Here is an 8,634-nt window from a genome sequence, read left to right on the forward strand (position 1 = left end):
AGAAGGTGAAAGGCATTACGACCACAGGCTGTGAGCAGGCACGTCCACCCAGCGGTGGATCGTCCTATGGCTCCACGCTAATTATAATTGACATTGAGCGTTCTCTCGTGTTGCTACACGTCCGCAGACGCTGGCAGGATTCTACCGTGTCTGAGTCCTAGTTCTGGGTGGAATACATGAGATGTACCCACTCCAATGGAGAACAGATTGGATGTGTCCCACACAGCATCTGTCTCACAATGTGGCACATGGATTGAAAAAAAAAAATGCATACATTTCCTGCTAGTATGTATGCAACAGTCACTTGCTGTCTGAGAATCCCAAACTCTGATGATTCTGCAGCTCAAGGTCAGTGTTGAGTCACATTCAAAGAACCCGTGCGACACTCCAAAACATTTAAAAGGCTGCTGTGTGGGGAGCCACAGCGGCTCCACAGCTTATTAAATGTGTGTGACGTAGATCTGCTGACGGAAAACAGCTGATATCACTCAACCGATTCACTGAGTTGCACTGCTGCCCCCTGTCTGTACAAGCTGCTCAACGGCAGGTGTCCAGATAACGCAGAATTAAAGCAGCTCGAGCGCATAATGGAGTGTTGTTTCTCACAGCTCAGAAAATTGGCAATCTAGAATAAATCTCATCTTTCCAGTTCATTGGGACAGGAAGTGATGAGAGAGACCTTGTGTTTCCTCTCCATCTGAGATTCTAGAAATTACATTTCAAAAAATAATTTCCTGAGCTTCTACTAGAGGGGACAAGATCTGTTCATAAATGACAGAAAAAACGTCACAGAGTTCCTCCACACCGGGGTTTGAGCTGAACTGCAGCGTGAATCCCGGATGAAAACGATTCACCCATCCGTCTGGAGGCGCGCGTTCATTGCCACCCGTTATAAGCTATAAAGCGGGCACGCATTTATGCTGTGAAAACTCACATACATGCTGATGTGAACTGGAGCGCGCTGAATGAGAGAGAAAAAACCCACGCGCGTCCCCGAGGATGCAAGACGTTGTGTTGCTGCGGGAAAACAGCTCATGTGTTGTGTTCACGTTGTGCAGCTGCTCGGTGTAACGCTCGGGAGCGGGTGCACATATGAGCCGACGCGCCCTGAAGGGTCGTGTGTGTGCGTCCTCATGCGACGCTTTAAGCCAGGATTGCCGCGGGGGCGCGCGTTGACACTGGTGCGGTAAGGAGGCACCGCGCGCCAACGGTGGAGCGGGGTTACCACCGGCTCGGTCTGCAGAAAAAACGTTCATTGTTTGCTGCGGGTCACGTGAGCTTTGGAGTGATTCCACGAGCTGCAATATTAATTCAGACAAAACCCCTTCTTCGAGGATGTATGAGCTGAGCCGCTGTGAAGGCTTGTGGGGCTGCTGACGCCGCGGGAGCGCGCGTTGGCACTGGAGCGGTCAGGAAGCAGTGCGCGGCATCGGTGAAGCGAGGCTACCCCTGGCTCGGTCTGCAGAAAAAAACTTTCATTCTTGGCTGCAAGTCACGTGAACTTCAGAATGATTCCATGAGTTGCAGTATTAATTCAGAAAACCTTCTTCGAGGATAAAGGAGTAGAGCCGCTGTGAGGCTTGTGAAACTGCTAACGCCGCGGGAGCGCGCGTTGACACCGCTGCAATGACAAAACGTGTGTCGCTTCTGCCGGGAGCGAGATACGTTGCTGAGCTCGTACTGTGGTCTCACGTGAACGTTGACGTGAACGGCCGGCGCTGAGAGCTGCGTGCGCGCTTTCATGCCGCGGGAGCGCGCATCGGCACCGCTGACAGTGAATGAAAACAACCTTAAAAAGGCTCATTCGTGATGAGTGTGTGTGATAGAGCCGCTTGTCAGATAAACCATGCTGACAGCCTGGCTAAGAGACACTTCATCATAAAATGATGTTATTTCGCAGTGTCATCAACACACCTCCAGCGACCGGACACCTGGTTACCTTCCGTTGAGCTCTGTTTGTTGTCCTGGAGGGCCCCCTATTGGCGAAGTCCGGGAAAAAAAAAAAAGAACTTCCGGCTGCTTGGGACGTCTGACGGGAGGGGCTGGCGTAGCAGAGCTGGGGAGGCGTGGAGCAGCTGTGGAGCATCTTGAAATGATCTCTAGCTGATGAAAAGAGGATCACCAACGGACTCCTGCATCTCTCCTGAGAGGAAGGTGGAATGACGGGCCAGGAGAACTTCTGGGACCCCGTTCTCCGGCTGCGATGCGGGGCGGCAGACAGCAAAAGAGGCGCACCGATTGAGGATGACGTCAGCTGACCTGTAGACTGAGCGTACTGCAGGGGCTGGCAGCGTTGTTAGCAAGCAGCCGCTACGAGAGCGGAGTGAGCCGAAGGACAGAGGGCCACCGTCTCTTCTCGCCTCTGAACGTGTACGCAAACAGCGTAACGTGTTGTTCACTGCGGCCGTGTGGAACACATGCTGGTGAGCTCAGTTGGAGAGCGGTGTCACCGTCTCGGTTATGCTAACCGGAGGCACGGGACGCTGGTCCATCTCGAACATCTTACTCCAATGAAGCCTCCATCAGGCTCGGCTCCAGAGGGCACGGAGGGACTTTCCGCTCAGTGAACCCCTGCTCTGGAGATGGGTGCGGACTGTGGAGACCGGCTCCCCCAATTTACCAGGAAAGAACCCGTCTGTGGCCTCGCCCGTAGGACGTCCTGTTGGGAGCACGAGGCCATATGGATCAAGACGGTGAGCCGGAATGAAGCCCAGAAAACAACCTTCCCGCCAGATTATCCGAACTGGCGGGAAAGGCGTAGGACTTAAAAAAGGGTCCTTTCATGTCAGCCTCCTCCTGGGTTACGCCGGGCAACCCCTGAGGGCGCCGTCGGCCGGGAGTGGTGTGATCGCCGATGCGAAACGAGGTGGGATGGGGTGAGCATTCACTCAGCCCCCCTCCACCGACACTACGCTCCCCAGGAGGGAATGAGCAGTGGGGGCTGCAGCTGAGCACACCTGTCCCAGAGGAACCATCCGATTCGCTCCGAGGGTCGGCGATAAGAGGAAAAATACAAGATCGCGTTGTCCAGCGTGTAGTGACCTGTCACTGGGAAATATTCCTCGGCGCTTACCTTAAAATAAGACTGCTCTAAATCTTCTCCTCGGGGAGGAGAACTCACCGGACGACCGGAGGTCGACTGCCGGGCCAAGCATCCTTAACAAAGGTTGGTCATCTACAAAATTTTCCTTCTTTTTTCTTCTGACAGTGCTATTTTAGCTTGCTGAAGAAAAAATGGGAGCCAATTTCCCGCTCTTAACGTAATTTATACGGACCGGGTGGGGCCCACACAGCAGGTGGGCGTGGACTAAATTTTTTCAGTGCTTATGCTGCGCATAACGGGATAAACCCACTAAAGCGAAGGCCTTAAAGGGCGAAGCTTATACAAAATAGAACAGTTTCAGCGTCTCAGTGCCACCAGCTGGTGAGAGGTGGTGACGTCAATTTGAACCCCGCCCACTGGAACCGGTACTGAAAGCATAATGGAAACACAACCTGTACCGTACCGAGTAGAGTAGAGTCGTGCTGTACCGGTACTACAGGTACTAATGGAAAAGGGGCATTAGTGCACCATGATAGACAGCATCCAACATCTGCAGGGTGCTTGTAGGAGCGTTCATGTAAATAATATCACCGTAATTAATGGAGGGAAGGAAGGTCACAGATACAAGGCGTTTCCTACCATTCAGAGTTAGATGGGATCTGTTTCTGAAAAAGAAACCCAGTTTAACTTTCAGTTTCTTTACTAGGTTTTCCACATGGAGCTTAAAAGAGAGATGCGAGTCGACCAAGATACCCAAATACCCAATGACCTCTGTAATTGCAAACAAAGGCTACTGTACCAAATATTAACATTGGTTTTCACAGGTGTTCAAATACTTATTTGCAGCAGTAAAACACAAATAAATTATTTTAAAAATCATACGTTATGATTTCCGGATTTCTTTTATTTTTAGATTATGTCTCTCACAGTGGACATGCACCTAAAATTAAAATTTCAGAACCTCCATAATTTCTAAGTGAGAAAACTTGCAAAGTCGCAGGGTGTTCAAATACTTAGTTTCCTCACTGTATATAAACCCTTCCCCATACTCTTGCAATATTCTAAACAATGTTTCTAAACTCTAAACATTCTAAATGAGCACAGAATATAAGGATTTAAGCTCCCTGCCTTGTCTGCTCTTTGCCATCTGCAAGCGCTCTTGGCCACTCCCATTTCTCCGCTCTGCACATTGATCAGTTGTTCAGCTGCAGCTGGAAGTTTATCCTGCAATATGGGCTGCACAAAAGTGCAGGAAGACGCAGCAGTTGCTAAAGAGTTTAAAATTTATTTTAAATTAAAAATTCCATGCCGATTGTGCGTCTCATCCAAATTGTGTGTCATGTACAATCTTATTTTGAAAAATCGCGATAGAGCAAGTCCACTTGTGCAAGTCCACAACGAACCGCGAAGTAGCGAGGAACTACTGTACACTAAACACTAGTGCAAAACGATACGCTGAAAAACAGCAGGAGTCAACATGAGTCTGTGTGAGTAGATGAGTATGAATGAATACATAAGCATGAAATAATCAGCAGTATGAGATGAGATCAGCAGTGTGGATAATCAGCCGCGTATAACAATCAAAGTGACATTAGGGTGATTTTTCAAATTTTTTATTTTTTTTTCACTTGAGATAATGCTGATTAGGGATTTATGAGTCTTAACAGCTTCTGGGTAGAAGCTGTTTCTCAGTCAAGTGGTTCTACACTTAATGCTCCTCAACCTCCTGCCTGAGGGGAGCAGGGCAAAAAGTGTGTGTGCTGGGTGAGTGGGGTCCTTCATGATGCAGGTGGCTCTCTTCCTGCATCTGGAGGTGTAGATGTCTGCAATGGTGAGGAGGCTGACTCCAACAGTTTTCTGTGCAGCCTTCACCACTCTGCAGAATTTTTCTTTCTGCAGCTGTGCAACCTCCATGCCACATGTTGATGCTGGAGCACAGGATGCTCTCCACTGCACACCTGTAGGAGGAGGTGAGGACTGAACTTCCCAGTCCAGCTGGGAAATAAATGGCTAAATGGCTAACATTGTTGAATACAGACAGATTAAAAACAAAATCACACAGTGTCAAAAGACAGGTAATAAAAGTGGGTTTTTAAGCAAGAGTTAAAAACACCGAGGGAGGGAGCCTGCCTGACATGTAGTGGTCATTCCACAGTCTTGGACCTGCAACATAGAAGCCCCCGTCATATCTGAGCTTAAGACAGGTTTCTGGAACCAATAGAAGCATCTGATCTGCTGACCTCAGAGAATTCTGTGGGACATATGGCTGCAGCAGATCAGTGCGATAAGAGGGGGTAGAACTATTCAGAGTTTTAAAAACATACAGAAGGATTTTGAACTGACTTCGAAAGTGAACCGGGAAGCGCAGGGATGCCAAAACTTGTATAGTGTGCTCTTTTTTGCCTGTACTGGTTAAATATCGGACTGCAGCATTTTAGACCAATTGTAATTGTGCAATGGAGGTCTGACTGATTCCAAAAAGAATTGCATTGCAGTAATCGAGCCTGGATGTTATGAACACGTGTAATACAGTCTTAAGGTTATTTTTGGACAGTATGGACTTCATTTTAGACATTCACCTCAACTGAAAAAAAACAGGATTTAACAATCATGTTTACACGACTGTTAAGTTTCATGGAAGGGCTATTATCACTCCCATATTAGTGACTCTTTGTTTCTCTAACGGGGCTAGAGAGGAAAGGTCGATACAGTTGTTCTTGATTGTGCCATTAGAAGGGATCAACATAACTTCAGTCTTCTTCTCGTTAAAACTTAAGAAATTTAAAGCCATCCAGTTCCTGATGTCAGCCAGGCAGTCAAGAAGGGGTTGAATAGAATGTGCACCAGTGCGCTGCAGAGGGAAGTAAATTGACAGTCATCGGCGTAGAAATGAAAAGGTATGCCATGTTTACGAAAAATACCACCTAGTGGCAGCAGGTATAAAGAAAAGAGAAGAGGACTGAGGATGGACCCCTGTGGTACCCCCCCACCGAAGAGCTACCAATGTTGAACTATAATCTTTGATATCCTGATACATGCTCAATAATCCAGGTAGAAAAATCCAAAAAAGTTAAATCTGGTCCTCTGGACATTCAAAAAACAAGAAAACAAAACAAAGCAAAAAAAATCTAGAAACGTTTCATCTCTCATCCGAGAGACTTCCTCAGTCTGAGGTGCTGTATTCAGCTCAGTCTCTTAAATAACACCTTCTCAGAGTGGATCAACCAGTTTGCTGCTGACAACCAAAACCAGCTGCTCACATGGTCAAGAAGGACCATCAGCCTAACAATGGATCATTAGCACACTGATGGCTTTTTACTATTCACAGGGGGTTGAGTGATACTAGCAATCACAGCATTGTAAGAGGGGGACAGTTGAACCCGGAGGCCTCCACCCCTGTTTAATGATTAATTAATGATTTATTTTATTTGATTTTTTTAACATTCTTGCACATATTGAATCATAATTCAATTCAAATTCAATTCAAAAATACTTTATTAATCCCAGAGGGAAATTATTTTGTTGTTGTAACTCGTTATCCTGATTTCATTAAGAGATGTTATAGATGCTGATGGCTGTAGGCAGGCAGGATCACTTGTAAAGGTCCATCTCACAGTGGATCCTAAGAAACTGGCTGCAGATGCTGTCCGATCCGTCCACCAAGACTCGGCTGGCCTCTTGGTTCCCCTGGACTGTAGGACCGCTTGAATGCTGGGCAGAACTCCTCCCAGAGCGATGGCCACTCCTCCCATAAGTCTGCCGAGCTCCTCATAGCTGCGGACAGCCAACTGTAGGTGCTGAGGTACGATCCTGTTCTTCCGCTGTCGTGAGCCGTGTTTCCTGCTAGTTCCAGGATCTCAGTGGTCAGGCACTCGAGCAAAGCTGGCAGGTAGATGAGAATGCGTCCATAGAACATCCTTTTCAACTCATTTGAGAGTTGGGGCCATAGTTGAGATATTATTTCAGCTTTTGAGATGTTCTAAAAAAGTTAAATCTGGACCTCTGGACATTCAAAAAAACAAAACAAAGCAAATCAACAAAAAAATGTAGAAACGTTTCGCCTCTCCTCCGAGAGACTTCCTCAGCCTGAGGAGCTGTATTCAGCTCAGTCTCAAATAGCACCGTCTCAGAGTGGATCAACCAGTTTTGCTGCTGACAACCAAAACCAGCTGATCACATGCTCAAGAAGGACCATCAGCCTAACAATGGATCATTAGCACACTGATGGCTGTTTACTGTTCACAGAGGGCTGAGTGATACTAGCAATCACAGCATTGTAAGAGGGGGACAGTTGAACCCGGAGGCCTCCACCCCTGTTTAACGATGGACGATTTCTTTTCACAAAGATAGCCGCCTTTATTCCTCTCTCAAACCATCGTTCCTCTCTATCCAGGATGTGAACCTCTTCATCCTTGAAAGAGTGACCGCTGGCCTGGAGATGAGTGTAGACCACAGAGTCCTGGCCTGATGATGTTGATCTTCTGTGCTGGGCCATCCTTTTGGCCAGTGGCTGTTTTGTTTCCCCGATGTAAGACTGATCACATCCCTCCTGACACTGAACAGCATACACAACATTGGTCTGTTTGTGCCGGGGTACTGGATCTTTGGGATGAACCAGTCTTTGCCGTAATGTATTTTGGGGTTTAAAAGCCACTGGGACGTTATGTTTAGAAAATAAACGTCTCAGTTTCTCTGATACTCCCTCAACATATGGAATGACCACTGGTCTGGGTCTGGGTTCCTCCTTTTCACCTGTTGGCTGACTGGAGTCCTGTTTGGGTTTCTTCTCTGCTTTCAGGAAGGCCCAGTTAGGATATCCACATTGCTCTAGAGCCTGTCTTGTGTGGGATTTCTCCTTCTGCCTGGCTCCTGAGCTAGTGGGGACGCTGTCTGCTCTGTGATACAGAGTCCTGATGACTCCTAACTTGTGCTCCAAAGGGCGATGGAAGTCAAACTGCAAATACTGGTCTGTGTGGGTGAGTTTGCAGTACACCTCAGTTTGCAAATGTCCTCTATCAGAGACTGAGACCTCACAGTCCAAGAAAGCCAACCTGCCATATTTTACATCTTCTCGTGTGAACTTGATGTATTTATCCACAGAGTTGATGTGGTCAGTAAAATGTTGGACTTCCTGAGATTTAATTTTAACCCAGGTGTCGTCAACATACCTGAACCAATGACTTGGTGGTGTCCCTGAAAAGGACGTCAAGGCTCTCTTTTCTACCTCCTCCATGTACAGGTTGGCAACAATAGGAGAAACTGGAGACTCCATAGCACACCTATGTTTCTGCCTATAATATTGCTCCCCATATGTGAAGTAGGTTGACTGCAGGCACAGTTTCAAGAGTTGACACAGTTCTGTGGAAAGCGTAGTCCTGCTGCTCAGAGCGGTGTCTGATTTTAATCTTAAACTGACCACCTCTACTGTATCCTCAACAAGAATGCACGTTAAGAGTGATGTGACATCAAAAGAGACCATTGTTTCATCAGTCTCCATTATGAAATCCCTCACCTTGTCCACAAAGTCCATGGTGTTCTTTATGTGGTGTTCTGAGCTGCCAACTAAAGGGATGAGTACAGACGCCAGATAT

This window comes from Nematolebias whitei, chromosome 20, assembly GCF_014905685.2.
Source record: "Nematolebias whitei isolate Nwh7 chromosome 20, NemWhi1, whole genome shotgun sequence".
Classification (NCBI taxonomy): domain Eukaryota; kingdom Metazoa; phylum Chordata; class Actinopteri; order Cyprinodontiformes; family Rivulidae; genus Nematolebias; species Nematolebias whitei.